The sequence below is a fragment of the Tinamus guttatus genome, unplaced genomic scaffold, assembly GCF_059628265.1.
Source record: "Tinamus guttatus ecotype Peru unplaced genomic scaffold, ASM5962826v1 Tinamus_guttatus_pri_ptg000048l, whole genome shotgun sequence".
In the NCBI taxonomy this organism is placed as follows: domain Eukaryota; kingdom Metazoa; phylum Chordata; class Aves; order Tinamiformes; family Tinamidae; genus Tinamus; species Tinamus guttatus.
The window spans coordinates 6,629,292-6,645,250 of NW_028288582.1; the positions used below are offsets into that span (position 1 = coordinate 6,629,292).

The 15,959-nt window shown below is 36.9% G+C and overlaps 1 protein-coding gene across 2 annotated transcripts in view; it reads left to right on the forward strand.

Moving 5' to 3' along the window:
• The window catches only part of PPP1R13B (protein phosphatase 1 regulatory subunit 13B), a 65,270-nt gene that overhangs the window by 4,722 nt on the left and 44,589 nt on the right, over positions 1 to 15,959 (forward strand). The window lies entirely within an intron of this gene.

The window sequence follows — 15,959 nt, forward strand, 5'->3', positions numbered from 1 at the left end:
TTACTGTTAAAGATCACATTTATTTCATAATCTTAAACATTTAGGAGCTAAAATTCTGGAGGCTTTATGTGCATTTTTGTTCTACTGCCTAATGTGTATATGTTAGGGTCGTTTTCAAAACTAGCATTTTTGCAGGAAAAGAAAAACATAAAAATCAGAAAAAAAATGCTTGATTCAGGGCAGAGAGTTTATTCTTCCCTCTCCATCATAACTTACTATTCAAACCTACCAGTCTTATATGTATGTCTAACCTTAAAACTTAAGTTACCATACCTTATTTACAGGCACAAGAAGCCTGTGAAAATCTAATGCATGAGGCAGTCTATCCATTGAATATACTGAATGTTTTGACTCTCTCAAAGCAACTTTTTGTGTCAGCCAATAATAGAACTACATTGTGCAATAATAGACACTATCCTTCGGAAGTAGATTTGTGTGTCAAGAACAACAATGCTACTGAGAGGGCAAAGTGTAAACTCTGTAATAAATCACAGGACGAGCAAATACATGAACAGCTTAGTCGAGAAAAGAAATGTTATGAACGTAAATTTCCAGTTACTTTACCTAGATTTTAAGTCACTCTATTGTAGTTTTCTTAAATCTTGCTCATATACAAGTCTTTGTGATCTTGCTTGTATTTGAGTGTGCAGATTTATCATTGTAGTGGACCAGGATGTTGGAGCAGCAGAATTCCTTTCAAGGCTGTGGTTTCACAATGCAGATGAGCTGAATTAACCATTTCCTGTGAGCGGTGGAAGAGCCTGTTTCCTCCTTCCCTTGCTCCAGACTGCTCATATGTGTTATTTGCTTTGAACATGCTGTAATGCTTTTCCCAGTGAACTGATGCAGGTCACTAAAAACATAAAAAATAATTGCTTTGCATTTTGTTCTGTGATTTTTAGAGAATAGACCAGTGAAGTGAAAGTTAAGATTTCTGCAGTGCACTAGTGTTGTTATTTCAGAGGTAACTAAGCCTCAACAGTTTTTACATGTTCATGGGGATTCCAGTAATATATTGTGTCTTCCTAGAAATGAGAGCAGGTAAAGCTTTTTCTTTTTGTAAAACTTGTAGTCTTTCAGGAAGTCTTGAAAAGCAAATAGAAAAAATATTGGGAACAAAAAAGGAAAAACAAGAAATACAAAGTTATAGTATTTTTAACAAATGAATGTAATGTTTAGCAGAAGGTCACTACTTTACTGTCATTCTCTCCATTTTTGCAGCATTGCAGTTTTCATAATGTCTGCCTGTTATTCCCCCATCCTGTAAGATTTGTATTGTAATCTAGCCTAGTTCTTCAATAGTGAATATAACTATATGCTCTATATATGTATAGTTAACTTTCATGTCTTTGCCCACCAGCAGAATTTTATTTGTGCGTGAGTGGATTATGGCTCTAAAACTACTGTTTTATTTCATGGATTCCAACCTTAGCAGGAAATAACAGAACATTTAGTACAAACTCATGTGTATTGCAGACACTGTATTTCACTTGCATATCCTTTCGTCTGTTTTAAGCTTGACCAAAGAATTTCAGCTTTCGCATGAATAAACTATCAATTACTATAGGCAGGGAATGGTGAAAGCGGAGGCTTCAGTTGTGTGTAGCTGGGGATCACCTAGTTGCAGGGCTTGCCGTAATCCTGCCTTCCCTGCTGCTGCCTCGCTCGTGTTGGCCCTCATATTTATCTGCCTCTGTGCTGAGCCATTTCGGTGTGCTAACTCAGCAGGAAACTGTTTGCCTTTTTTTTTTTTTTTTCCTCTTCTGCTAGGGTATTTTTTGTTAGTTTAGCACACTGAAACGGGCTCAGGGCAGGCTCCGATAAGCTGTGGAACCAGAGCAAGATTTTTGACAGAAATACGTAGCTCACAGGAAGGATGCAATCAGTTATATCAGGTTTGGTTGCTGGGACTTTGAGCCAGAACGGCGTGGGGGGGAACACTGCAGAGTGGAGAATGAGTATGGTGAGGCTGTCTAGAAAATTTTAGTATGTGATCTGTGTCCCAGGTGGCATGGAAGAGCAAACTTCCTGCCCTCTGAAATGAAAATGAGGAAATGGTGCAGTGCCCCAGGTCTGCGCCAGGCTGCTCTAGAAGAATTTTCCAATACCAAATCCCGTGGGTTTATCTCATGCACGTGAGCATGGCACATTAACTAGTATCTAATAAAAGGAACAGGAAACATTTTTAAGCCTTTCTCTTCTCCTGGGACCTGATTTTTGGCAAACGTTTGTCCTCCATGAAAAACTAAATGTCCTTGACTAGTTGTGTAGTTCTGTTAATATACAAAGGTAAATAGCTGAGAGTAGTTGTGAGTTTTTTTTTTTTAATATTATTTTTATTATTATAGTAACAAGATTGAAGCCAGTAGACTGAAGCCAGTAGACATATCGGTATGTGGAAAAAAATTGCCTACCTTGTTCACATGATCTTTACAGAACAGGGTGATTGAAGCAAAGATTACCATAGCCTCCTACTTATATATTTTTTTTTCTATTTTTCAAAGAAACTGGGTTAAATTTTAGTTTAGAATAACATTTTTTAAATGGAGGAGAAACACTTAGTGTGCCTTTACACCATAAAATCCTGTTTCAACTCTGTTTCCTAGTGCAATTTGTCTGCTGCACAGTGTGGTACCTGTTGGTATTTTAGTGGTTATTTGCCTGAAAGTTACCTCATGGCAACTTATCAGCCATGTCATTTGGCCACATGGAAAAGTACAGGAGCTGACAGCTATCTCTTATCCTTTAAGACAATGTTTATGGCATTTAGGTATACTAAATGTTTGCTTTTATAAGAAACAGTCACACTAAATGTTTGCTTTTATAAGAAACACTCAAAGAGGATTAAAGTGCAAGTTGCTATTCAGAAACACAGGCAGAGAAATGGATAGGCTTTCCTGCTCTGTATTTAAAAACAGCAAGTTTCTGGAAATAAAATAACAGTGTATTATTTTGCAGGTATAATGAATCGGTTAACTACTGTTGAGACTCCAAACTACTATTCAGGCTCCAAACAGTTGGACTGTATGTGCGCTTTGGGAGATTACTGAGTTCTTGAAACAATGTCTTTAAAAATGAACTGTGAAACTCTTGTCTATAGGCAGCTTCATTTCTGCATGCAGCTCTGAATGTCTCAGCATGCCTGATGCTCCATTTCCTTAAATACGCCTTTATTATTCCCAGTTGTCTAAATTTTGGAAGATTTTAGCAGCAAGTCTGAATTGTGGTTTTCCAGTAGTGGAAAAAACCTGTAATAGTTGACCTCTTTTGTGCTTCTAGATCATGTCAGAATCAATGGAAATATTTTAAAATTGTATCACATGGATTGGTGTCTGTTCTAGTCCATGTCACTTGGAAGTATTTTCAGTCCTTTCTCTGAGTAGCTTCTTCGTGTTTTAATGCTAGTCTATCTACCATTTTATTGCTGCTTATTACCATTTCAGCAACAGCTTGTTTGGTATATGAATGTGCTGTGAGTGTCCAAGCTTTACATTTAAAACAAATTGTTTTGGTGTTGGTTGCTTGCAGGAATATCCCCCAAACCCAGTAAGCAAATAGAAAACCATTAAAAAGTCCATAATCCACATTCTAACAGTATCTTTTTTATTCTTTTTAATGGTGGTGAAGAACAGTAAAATTTGCTTTTGTAACACTTAGTATCAGGTAAAATCATGAACTAAGTTTAAATCTCTTTAAACTGTGGACTACATACTGTGTCATTTAGCCTGGTGTGCTTTTGGGGCCCAGCTATAATAAAGTGGTTTAATTTGTGTCATCTACTGTGCTTTTGCTCATTTTAGCTAAATATAAAAGACTTTTGAACTGATTCGCTTTCACATTTACCAAACTCTTGACTCCTTTGGTATACTTTTTTCAGGAGAATGTTTATATTGACTGTTCAAATTTATAGTTAGAAAAAGCATTTTCTGGTCTATCTAAGCATAGCATTGTACTGAGTGATGGGGAAGATCTTCTGGAGACTGCCGTCTATTCTAAAGTTTGCTGCCTGCAGAGCTCTGAAATGCTGAAAGGTCTTGGCACAAAATTATAAGCAAGCTCAGTCTTGGAGTGTGCATGTACTTGCTTGTAGTTTTTCAGAAGCAGGGAAAAGCTTCTGGTCAGCTTTATCTTATTATTTCACAAACAGCACAGAACTTTTTCAAACAGTGCGATCTTGGCAACCTCTCTTCCAGTGCTTAGAGAGAGGAGTATCCTGATTGCAACAACATTTCTTTAAAATTCCTTATTTCCCTCTCTCCCTGCATCAAAGTCATTCAGTTATTCTTCTCATTCTGTTAATTATTGCAGTTTTCTTGTGAGAAAATATACTTAAGTGCATGAAGGAACACAATAGTTTGAATGTAGTTCATAATGTAGTAGCATAATTTCTGTTTAAAAGCACACTTAGGAATTTGAAAATATTTGGTATGTTTAGCTCAAATTCTTTCTAGGTTTTAATTCTCTTTTACCCTTTGACAGGAAAAAGGAAATATGCTTACACAATGCACATTCTGCCAAAGTCACTGAGCTTACAGTTGTTACAGAATAATAAAACATGTACTTTTTAGCTCAGTAAAATGGATGTAAGAAACATATAACCTTGAGCTGATATCTCTCTCTGTTTTTTATTTTACATTTTACCCAGTATGGATTTTTGATCATACTGAAAGAAGTGTGAAATAGACTGTAAATAAATTAAGGAAGCTGAGTGGTTTTTTGTTAGCTTGTTTTTCTTTGTTTCAATTTTAGCTGTCTTAAATTCAACTTTTGATAAGTTGATTTTCACCTGAAAGTGGTCTTGAGGTGTCTTTTTGAAATTTGCAATTGTGAAAATCTAGGTGCTGTGGAAGCACAAATATATTTTTGTACTGGCCTGTTTACTCAGCAGTTTCCCCTATGCATGCCTTAGCATCTGCATGTATGGTCCTCATTGATCACAGCACGTTGTTTGTGAGTAATTGTTTTCTTTAGGTAACTCATCTTGGCTCATAAATACAGGCTGGGTTTCCTTTCTGTTTCTTTACTTGTATTGGAACCAATTCTCGATGCTAACGTTTATGTACTTTGCTTCCTGTCCATACAGCTGGGATTTGGGTGTACAATTTCAGTCTTTATTGCTGTTTGAAATTTCTGGACAAAGAATAGGAATAGGAATCAAGATATGTAATCACAACGATCTTTACTGTAAATTTGAGGGAGAGAAAAAGCCGGTGTCCTATTTAATTGAAGGCCTGTAATAGTTTGAATTTTACTGTGACTTATTTCTATTTGAAATCAGTTTCTTGACTCTTAATTTTTCACACTGATAATGCACAGTGCTGGCAGAGCAGTGTTTTTTGCAAGGATATTTTTCTTTAGAAAATATCTTTCTTTCAGAAGACTACCATGAACAGATTTAATTTAAAAACTGTAAATCCATCTATATTTGGTCAGGAATTCAGTTTCGAGACCGTGCATTGAAGGACTATGTGAGAGAAGGACTCTAGGAGGAGCTATATGATGGGCAGGGACTTACACTATGCTTTTATTTTTATTATTAATATGATGTAACCAAGTATATACAAGTATTTTTAATTATTGTAGAAGAGTGTGACATAAAAAGAGTTCCTTGGCAGGTATTTATATTAGTTCACATTATTATTTTAAAATACCCTGTCAGTTAGGAGGGTTGTCAGAATTCAGATTTGGATACCCCTATATAGTTCTGATCTGCAAAGCCTTTATGAGTCTTTTATAAAGTGTGTGGTTTTGTTTGTTTGTTTGTTTTTTTGTTTTTTTAGAAGAATTCACATACTAGAGATAGTTGTAAGTGGTATTATGGGTGCTCATATAATCTTTTTATTTTTTTTTCTCTCAAATGTTCATTTACATGATAATTTGCTTTCCTAGCAGATAAAGGTGTGATCAGTTTTTGAAGAAAAATCAAATTTGATTTTTTCCTTTCCCTTTAAGAAGTTTCCTCCAGCCTCCTAGCTATTTAAAATGTTCCCAATTGCTAACAAGTTAATTTAAGTTCATTTGCTTTAGATCTCTGAAATATTTCTACTAATTATTTTCTCAATAAACCTATCAACATGATACCTTTCTGCTGAGGAGGAAGGAAGACTGTATGAGATCAAAAAGTGTTTGTTTCCAACAAAACCCTTTAAAAGAAGAAAACACTATTCCTGAATGTTGAAGCAGGCTAAATAAAGTTTCTTGCTAGCTTTTTGTTCCTGCTCCTTGCTGCTAACTTTTTGCATGTAAAGATTAATGCGATGATTCTGTGGATCACTAAAGAAGCAGAGAATTCATTATTTTGCCTTCCCGCATTTAATGTGTGCATCCTGCATCTATGTAGAAATCATAGCTCATATTCTGTTGCAAGAGAGATGGGTTGTTCCAGTTCTGTTTGTTTCATAGCTTTATTTTCTTTCTTCTGGGTCAGTTGCTCACTCTGTCTTCCTTTTTGTCCATTAAGGGAATGAATTGAGCTGCAGAACGTTCTTCGAGCTTTGCTTATGTGATTGTAGAGTAGGAGTAAATGCAATGTTGCTGCTATTTCTCTGTCCGTCCTCCACTCAGGATCCTGCATGGTGTTGACAGGAATGATAAACATTCGTTGTCCTCTGACATGAAGAGGCGAATGCGAACATAGTTTACCATTTTATATTCTCTGCTGCTTGAGTTGCATCCAGAGAGAGGAAGGATTTTTGCCAAGAAGAAAGCAGTGCTGGAAATATAGTGTTTTTAGGCATAAATACATTTTGGTTTCATTCTTAGCTGATTGGTCTTCCTAAATCTGTTGTCTTAAGACAATGTATCATCATCAAGTCTTTGATAGTTGTTAGGATCGTTTGCCCTTGGAACTCGTGCCCTTGTTACCCTCTTCAACAGAAAAATCACTGATATCTCTTGAGACATGTGGAGCCTTATATGTACATTTGCTTAAGACAAATACTTAGTATTTGTCATAACTTTGTTATAATATCAAACAAAGCTTACTACACAGTGAGAGAATAGCAAAACTCCCCTAGTGCAACCTTGCCTAATTAGGTGAAACTTGATCTAGCCTATCTTGTTCCTGTCACAACTGTGGCCTGTCTTGTTTCTTTAGAACATCTTATCACTGCTTGTCATTACCGCTTGAATTCATATGCCAGTAGACCGAAATATTCCATTTAAGTAGTTTTTCAGTGTAGTCGTTGCATAGAAACTGTTCTAGGTTTTAGCTCTGCACAATATATTTTTATTCAGTAGTATTTACAGCTATCCACATGAAGAATATTCTAAGGATGGTTCTCCAGAATATTATCAAAACGTCAAAAGAAAAATCTTGGCTGCCAGAAAAGACTGGACTGAACTCTAAAAATTGGAAGGACCGAGTTATAAAAAGGAAGGTGGGATTACTTCATGTTTATTTGCTGTAAAACATAGCATGTTTCCTTTTTATAAAATCTAACAGTGAGTCTTTATAGTGCATTAGAGTGTTTGTATGTATAATATTCCCAAAGAGATCATAAATGATTGCCTCATATAGGTTTGTTTCATATATGGAATGTCTAAAACTTGAAAGTTTATCTGTTATAAGTTCAGTTGGTGTTTTTTTTTTTAAATTAGGTAGAAATCTGAGAACAAAACGGAACAGTCCCTTAATCTGCCACATAGAGATAAAACTATAGATGGTACTGGATGCCATTATCTTCTATTATGTGCAATTTCCACCCTGATGGAAGGAAAACTGTCTCCAGCTTCTCTCTCGTATCCCAAAAGAATCATTTTCTTTTCAGTTTTTACATTTTTGCCAAGTCAGTTAACATTGCCTCTAAGACAAAATGCCTGGTATTACCTGAAAGCAATACATCAAGTAATCAGTATTTTGTTAATATTTTCCACTCAGTGGGAGAAAGCTGTGGCAGTCTGTTCTTATTTTGGTCTGTTAAAAACAAAAGCAAGAGTAGCAATTATTTCAGTTGCAACTAGACAGATGGAAATGTGTGTGTCTAGATTTCATAAAAGTTGCTTCTGGTTTGTAAAATAAAACAGTGAGAAAGCAGTTGTCCGGGGCTGCAAAATTGCCTTTATTAGTTGATGCAAGGTGCAGTGTCTTTATTAAAGATGCTTAGTTTACAAGTGTTCTTATAGTGCCATGCATGAGAGACAAATATCTGTGTCTGTGGCCTACTATTATTACTAAGTTATTTCATATGCAGTAGTTCAGACAAAGTTTTCTGGAATCCAGTGTGTTTTGGATGACTTTGCTATAGCAGTGACAAGGTCGAATGCAAGGCTGTAGAAACATCAGCACCTCCCTTTCCCCAGTCCTGGCCAAAATATTTTTAATACCATGAGAACACTTAGTTCTCTGATACAAATTCTATTGGATGTTTCCGTCTCACGCTGGTCTTGAAGACTGAGTTGTCTTTCAGAAAAATAAACTCAAAACCTCATACTTAACCTTGTTTTTCAGCTTTGCTTTCAACCGCTTGCCAGAATAAGTGATCTTGAGATTGTAATGAATCCAAGTATGCGAAAATTGTGAATAGAACCTGTCCTCATGCTCATCAACAGTGAAAACATGCTGTTTTATTTTTTTAATCTGTTGTCTGGCCTTTGGTCTTAAGGCAGTTGTTTGTAATGTTGTTTTTTTAACTTTAATGAATGCAACTTTTTCTGAATGGGAGGCTGAGATTCTTATATAATCGAATGATATCTGAAGCTGAGTCATTTTGGAGTCATTTTCTATGGTTTTTAACTTAACTGCCAATCCATGCGAGTCCTGCAGCACTGCAGTTGCATTGTTCTTTAAGAGCATGTCTTCCTAGTGTGCTTTGCAAAGTAAAATGTTTAGTAGTAACTATATATCCTTGACTATCCTTAATGAAAATAGTGTCATAGGAAAATTCTTAAACTTCTGAGCTCCTGCTTTGAAGGAGATCAGTCTGCTGTATTACCCTGTGAAATTGGTTGATAGAGGCAAAGACTTGTTTGGAGTAGTCCTGTAATAAATCAGAGAATCCCAGTTTGCAAGTGTAGAGTACGTGCCTGTGTGTGAGGTGTGAGCCTGGTAAGGGTGGCTGGGAAAAACAGCATCAACTGATGAGAGCAGAGCCCCTCAAGAGCTACCAGTTTCCACCTTTACTTAGAAGTGCACTTCATGAAAAATAACTCATGGTCTTTTAGACAATGGAACAGAATAAACATGCAAAGGAAATCTCAAAACCTCCATCTGGAAAGAATAAAAAATCTCTCCTTCGGTTGGCTAGCAAAGAAATGTGCTCAGCAAGATGTTGGTGCGTCTAGAATTATCGCCACACTCTGAAGTCTCTTGCATGGTAACTGGTGTCTTGGCAGTCCTCTGGCAGAATTATTTGCATCAAGGAGCAACAACAAGATCTCTTGCTGTTCCTCCAGATGTAACAATTTAGGAATCAAGCCAACAGATAATACGATGCAGGGATGTTGAACTCATTCTGTAGCAAGTGCCAAATTACATTTTCCACTAGCAAACATAACAAGAGGCATGTTTTATAGATTTCTGTAACTTCAAGCTGTGTTTCTTCAGCTAATGACATTAAATATTGCACTTAGGCAGATTTTGTTTTAAATTAATAGTTTTATTTGTAATGCAACCTGTTTTACTCTATTAACTGGTCCCTTTTCAGCTATACACATTTTTTCCCTTCTATAGCCACATGTTAACTTCCCTTCTTCTTAATTAATTTATCCAGATCCCAGCTGCTGTTTGGTTTTAGAGGAACACTATGAATTCGAAAGAAGGCATTCCAATGGAGTGACAAACAGCAAATAGCTTCCATAATGACAATGTGAGGAGCTGGCTGTGGTTTAGCACCGTAGCTTGTTAACCACCTCAAATATTATAGTCCTACACCAGATTTCAGAATACACTCTATAATCTCTAAATGGTCATGTTGCCTTTCTCTTAGGCATCTGATAGAAGCTCCATTTGTTAGGTCAGTGGTTTTTCAGCCCTGTGCCTGCCTTGCTTGTCTCAGCCTGCAGAGCACCCATTTGAGTCTCGGGGTTGCTGGAGGCATTCATGTGTGTCAGTTTAGTTGCTCTCATTTCCCTTAGGTGTGTTCTAGAGCTCTGTAAGTCTCTCTGTACCTCCTGTTATATTTTCACTAATAGTCTGAGGACCTACATTAGTTAGCTGACTGCATTTTAATGTGTGGTGATAGTTGCTCTTTCTTTGCAAAAATGGTGGCTTATTCTTCCATTCTAGAAAACCTGTCTCACCATAAGGAGAAAAGGGCTGTAAAAAAAAAAAATCTGTAGCGTTTTATATTTCATTGATTAAGAGCAAGAAAGTATAAGTATCCCTTCAGCAACTAAATATCAGTGTTCTTGAAATAGATTTCGGACTATTTCTCACATCATACATGGGGAAGGGGAAAATGCGTTAAAGGGTAGTATCCTCCTAGTGAAAATCACTGTAAGCAATAATAAGTTTTCTTTACACTTTGACGTTTTTATTTGCAATAAAGGAGACTCATGAACATATTGCAAGAAATTCGACAGGAAAATTATTTTTAAAAAGCAGCATGCTTTATTTAAATAATCTTCACAATGCAGCTGTTCTAAATAACTTTTTATTATACTGACCCAACATGTTTCTTGTTAATTACAGAGAAGTGGGGTGGTTTAATCTTCTTATGGCAGAATAGTTTCATTATGATGTTTCTGGGTTGTAGGTATGTTCAACATCAGAGTTTTATTTGGGAAACATTTGTCCTGAAAAAAATTCTCCTCTCAGAATAAAGAAAATCTCATGGCTTGAATCAAAAACACATCTCCAGATGCTTTTAATAAAAGTAGATTTGTGGTTATACTTTTACAGCTTGGTTTCTTTTAACATGTGATTGCTTAAAACGGCACCTTATTAAGTCAGTGGTCTTGAAAACAAACAGTATTTGTACTGCAAATAAAGTTAAATTATGCTTTAATACTTGAAATAGTATATCTAGAATTTCTGCAGTTGTAGCCAATAGAACAGTCAGAGGAAAATTTGCCCTTCTCCCCCCGTTTCTCTGGAGTATTGCTCTCGCTCTTTCTCTTTTTCTTTTTTTTTTTTTTTTTTTTTCCTTCCCTCCTCTCTAGTCACTGAAAACTTAAGACTGAATCAAAATTTGTATTTGATTGATGAGACCTTTCTCACTTCAGTGAGATCTGACTTTTGATATTTCGGTCAGACTTGATAGAATTCTAACAGAACCTAGCAGGCTCCTGGGACTGCCATGTGAACAAAATCAAGGTTGAGGAAGGTGTTGCATTCAGAATGAAAGCAACTACCTATTAGACTCTGTGAAATACGGAGATCTCTCTTGAACAAAATTTTAGGAAGTTTCTTAGTTTCTTTTCTTTGTTCTCATTGTGGAATTCTAGGCAGCCGAACTTAACCATTTAACCACTAACTTAACCATTAAAGCACAAACTTTATGTAGTAATGAGATTATGACTAATATATTTATGAATAGGTATAGGATCCACTGTAATGATGAATCTCGAATCTAGAGAAGCACTGGAGACAACTGGCTAAGAATTGTATTACATGCACGTGGAACTTGACTTGATATTTACTCGAATAGCTACATGTTCGCAAGCAATGACTGGAGATAGCCAGGATTTCAATTTCATCACTAAGAGGTCAAATTGAAAAAGTTAAAACTGTTATCTCCATGAAAATGTCTGTTGAAATTTTTTGGGAGATGAGGAAAATAGATGACGGTAGATCCGGGCTATTTTTCCCCTCTCTTTTAACCCCTTCAGAAACCATAGGGCTGATTAAGAATGTCCTTTAAATAACACAGGAGAGTGTAATTGGAGAGAGGAGGAAAAAAAAAAAAGGATTGGGATAGGAGAATGAAGAAAAGGAAGACCATTCAAAGAGGAACAAACACAACTATTTGACAAGTGATTGTCAGGGCAGAGAGCGCTGGGTAGAGTCTCATTCTGAGGCTCTTTTAGGAGGTCATCAGTAAGATCAGTCTTGAGTGAGATGGCAGGATAGGTTTTAAGGCAGGTTATGATGCTGGTACACCTTCTCTGTGAATGGAAGAGACTTGAATTGCTGGAGGTTGGGGCACAGTTAAGGGGAAAATAAGAGATGAGAACTGGAATTAGGCCACTGGTTTTGGTAGCAGGAGTACAGAACAGCAGCACACAGGCAATATCCATATCTGTCATGGGGAGAAGGAGGCAGGGGAGGGAAGTGTAAACTTTGGAGATTGATATTCAGTATGGAACCAATATATGTTTTAGGAGTGCTATGGTGATTTACTCAAGAGTGAGTTAATCCTGTTATGTGACGTGTCCAAGTATTAGACATTTTGATTAAATTGAGAGATTATCAAATACATACTTCTGTGGTTATGATCTCATTTAAGACCCTGCTTTTCTGCAAGATGGATTTTTGTAATTGATTCCATTTTAAAATGAGAAATCAAAAAACTTCTCAGTTCTCCCTGTCCTGATTTTGGCTAAGAGTGTTCTTTTTCATAAAGCTAGTTTTACCAAGGGGGCTGCACTGTGTATTTCACGTGCAAGCTTTGATGGTATCTTCAGCAGCCCATTTCTAAACTCCATCAATGCCTGTTTGTATTTTGTTGCTATGAGATGCCTCTATTCTATCTCTACCACAGAAAGGAGTGGCTTTAAAATGCTAATATATACTGTCTTAATTTTCAATATTTTCAGTTTTCCTTTGTATGTTTCAGGCCATCTGTTTCACAGCCTATGCTTCAACTACTTGGTGTTACTCAGACAATCTGCTTGAAAAAAAATCCATACCTTAGTGAAGTTTCCTTGAGGAGGGGGTAGGAGAGTCACTGACTACAGTGTCTTTCTTCCTAATTGGTGACCCTTTCAGACACCTTTCACTGGGCTCTCTAGCGGATGAGATTGAGCAGAGGGTTTGGACTAAATGATCTCTGGAGATCCCTTCCAACCTCAACTGTTCTGTGATTCTGTGATTGCCAGTGCCCCAATGCAGAATGTGGTCTGCGCTAGACGGCAAAATACTTTGCAGCAAACTTTGGCCTAATCTTGTAAAGGCAGAACTTCATATTGGCTGTGAGTTGAATTTATGGTGAATTGATGGAAATGTGTGGGATAACTAACTCCTCCAAGGTGTGTGGGAGTCTATTGTTTTTTTTCTGCAGACAGAAAATACTGAACACGAGACAAGTTTTTCTAGTGTGTTATTTTCATTTATTAAAAAATGAGAACTTGGAAACTGAATGGAGTCACATGATGTTAAAACACTCTATGATAAGGCAACAGGCCTTTTAGCTGAAGAGACTCTGTCTCATCTCTTGGCTTCAGCAAAGCCAGTGTCTCGTGGCATTCTGAAAGTCTGGGAAGCTTTTGCTTTAGATGAAATTATATAACATATACATAAAGTGTTATGAAGGAACTGTAGAAGATTGGCATGAATAATCCTCTGTCAAACTGATGTGTCTTTTAGTTTAAACAGCTTTTCCTTACCTCTTGCGCATTATCTTAAATATAACTCCAGAGAAAAAGAAAAATATTTTCTATCATCTGCAAAGAAATAGTGGATTTAAGTAATGGCAAAGAAAGCTTTCAGTAGGTTTTAAGAAACTCAGGCTTCCAACAAGAATCCTGGCTTTTTGGAGTGGATGGTCAAGGGAACTTGTGGAATTTCCATCATGAAATGCTCTTCAGAACAGGTTAAACAGGCATCTCTGCAGAATAATGTGGGTATAGCTGCTTCTGCCTGAGGCCAAGAGACTGGATAAGTTGACCGCCTGAGGTGTCTTCTAAGCTTCTATTTTGTATGTTCATATGAGTGTGTTGGGTTTTTTGGGTTTTTTGTTCATTTGTTTACCTCCTTTTTTTTTTCCTCTCTCTCTCCTTCTTCTTACATATGAGGTCAATTTCAAATAGTAGGATTCCATATCAGATGCTCATACTGCAAAACAACCACAGGTCCCACTGAATACTAAAACTGTGTCAAAATCTTCTTCTGTGGGAAAGATAACTTAATGAGCTGTAACAAAGAGGTTCTTGCAGGCATTTTTGTTGTTACCTGTGACTGCATCCTATCAGTACTCCAACTGCCCTTAATACTGCTGCTGGAGAATCTTGGACTAAATTGTAATGTATTTGCAACACTGGGTGACGCTTCCTACTTTGAAATGTACTTACTTTGAAAACTTCAGGATGCTGTTTATGGGAGTGGCAGGCAGAAAGAGTGGAAACATGGACAGAAATAACCTGGAGGACTAAGGGAGGAGACAGAGCAACCTGCGTTTTTTGTGGGCTGTGCTTTCTTCTGAAACTTGGGGCAGACTGCTCTGAGGCATTACCAGGCTGTTATTAATGTAAATCTCCAGTTTGTTACACGTAGTGTCTCATGAATGAAGTGTTACATATGTAGGATGTTTTTTAAGGTCTACCTATGCAAATTGAAGGACAACTGTTTAAGTGGTGAGTGTTCATTTAATGAAGAGCTGCTAAATATTCAATTTAATATTTGTGAGTCAACGTTATTAATTTTGTCATATTCTTTAGGGACTACCTATTATTTTAGTTCTGTCTTCTAAACATCACATTATCCCTGTTCCATCCCCAGGAGCCTATGGGACAGTACAATGCCCTGTTTATGCATGGGAACCCGAGGCGCAGACAGAGAATGGTTAAAAACATCTACTTCATTTTGAGTAGGGGTGTAGGGTGAGGTGTCTTTCAGAGGGTTTAGTGTTACGTTGAAGTACTTGCCTCTTGAATACAGCATTTACTGCTTGTCAAACACAGTCTGTCAGGAAAAGTGAATTCTCTAGCATCGTTTTGTTAGGACTTTGTACCTTGGCAGAATTCTTGTTTGCTTGTTCTGTCTTACAAGTCTTTCAGCTATTAACTACAGGCTTCTAGCTTCCACAGTAAGTTACAGGAGGGCCTACTGAATGTACACATTGGGAGTTCTGTATAAAGTGGAGACATTTAAGAGGGGAAGTATATTAAGTGCTATTTTCCAAGTATTTTTAATGATCAGATCATAATATATATGCAGCATGGAGGTAAGGTGAGTTCAGTTAATGCATGCAGTTTTTGAGTGCTTGGCTTTGTAGCAAGCCACGTCTGCTAACATGGAAAGGGGTGGGAATAACTCTGTGTACACTGGTATAATATTATTTGTGCACACTTTTCAGGTGGAGCAAGGAATTTGAATTGACGTTTACTTCAGAATACATTAGTATCTGGGCTTTTAGTGCTGGGCTTTGTCCTTTCCAGAGCCCGTGCCACTCTTTCTTCTGTTTCTTATCTATTACCTACTCTTCATTCCCTTGTTACTTGATGTTAGTCATTCTGAGTGTTGCTAAAGAGAAGAAAAAAATATTTTTTTACTTAGTAGCTGTCTACTTTCCATCTGGAATAGCTGGGAGCAGTTACTGTAGAGAAAGTCATCTTTTGATGTTGTAATTTTGAGTGAAGAGCGGCTGGTTAGTACCTCTGTGGGAAGGCTGCCTGTACAACCTGATGAGCACTGCAAGCTATGGGGGGTAAATTAGCATAGAGAGTAGTGACTCTTCAGAGATTTCTAGCTCCAGCAGTTTTACTAAGCAAGTAAAATGCTATTCAAAATAAGATTTTTTTTTCTTTGAAGTTTGCCATTTGTCTAAAAATATTTAGTTAAATTGGGAAATCAGCTCCACTGCACAAAGGGTAGCACACCTGTGAAGGTTAGGTTACTGTGCCAAAGCATCAATTTATTTCTAACACTTAAATACTCTGATTTCAAACATCTAATATAACCAAAACTTGTTCCTTCCCTCCTAGCCTTATTCGCAAATAGAACCGAACCATTTTGACTGAGGGGAGAACTAAATCAGAAAACCCAATCAATCCCATGTACCAAAGATCACAAAAATTCAACACAAAAGACTTTAAGACTAGAGATTTGATAGAGTTGCAAGAAGCCAAAAAGTTCTTCCATC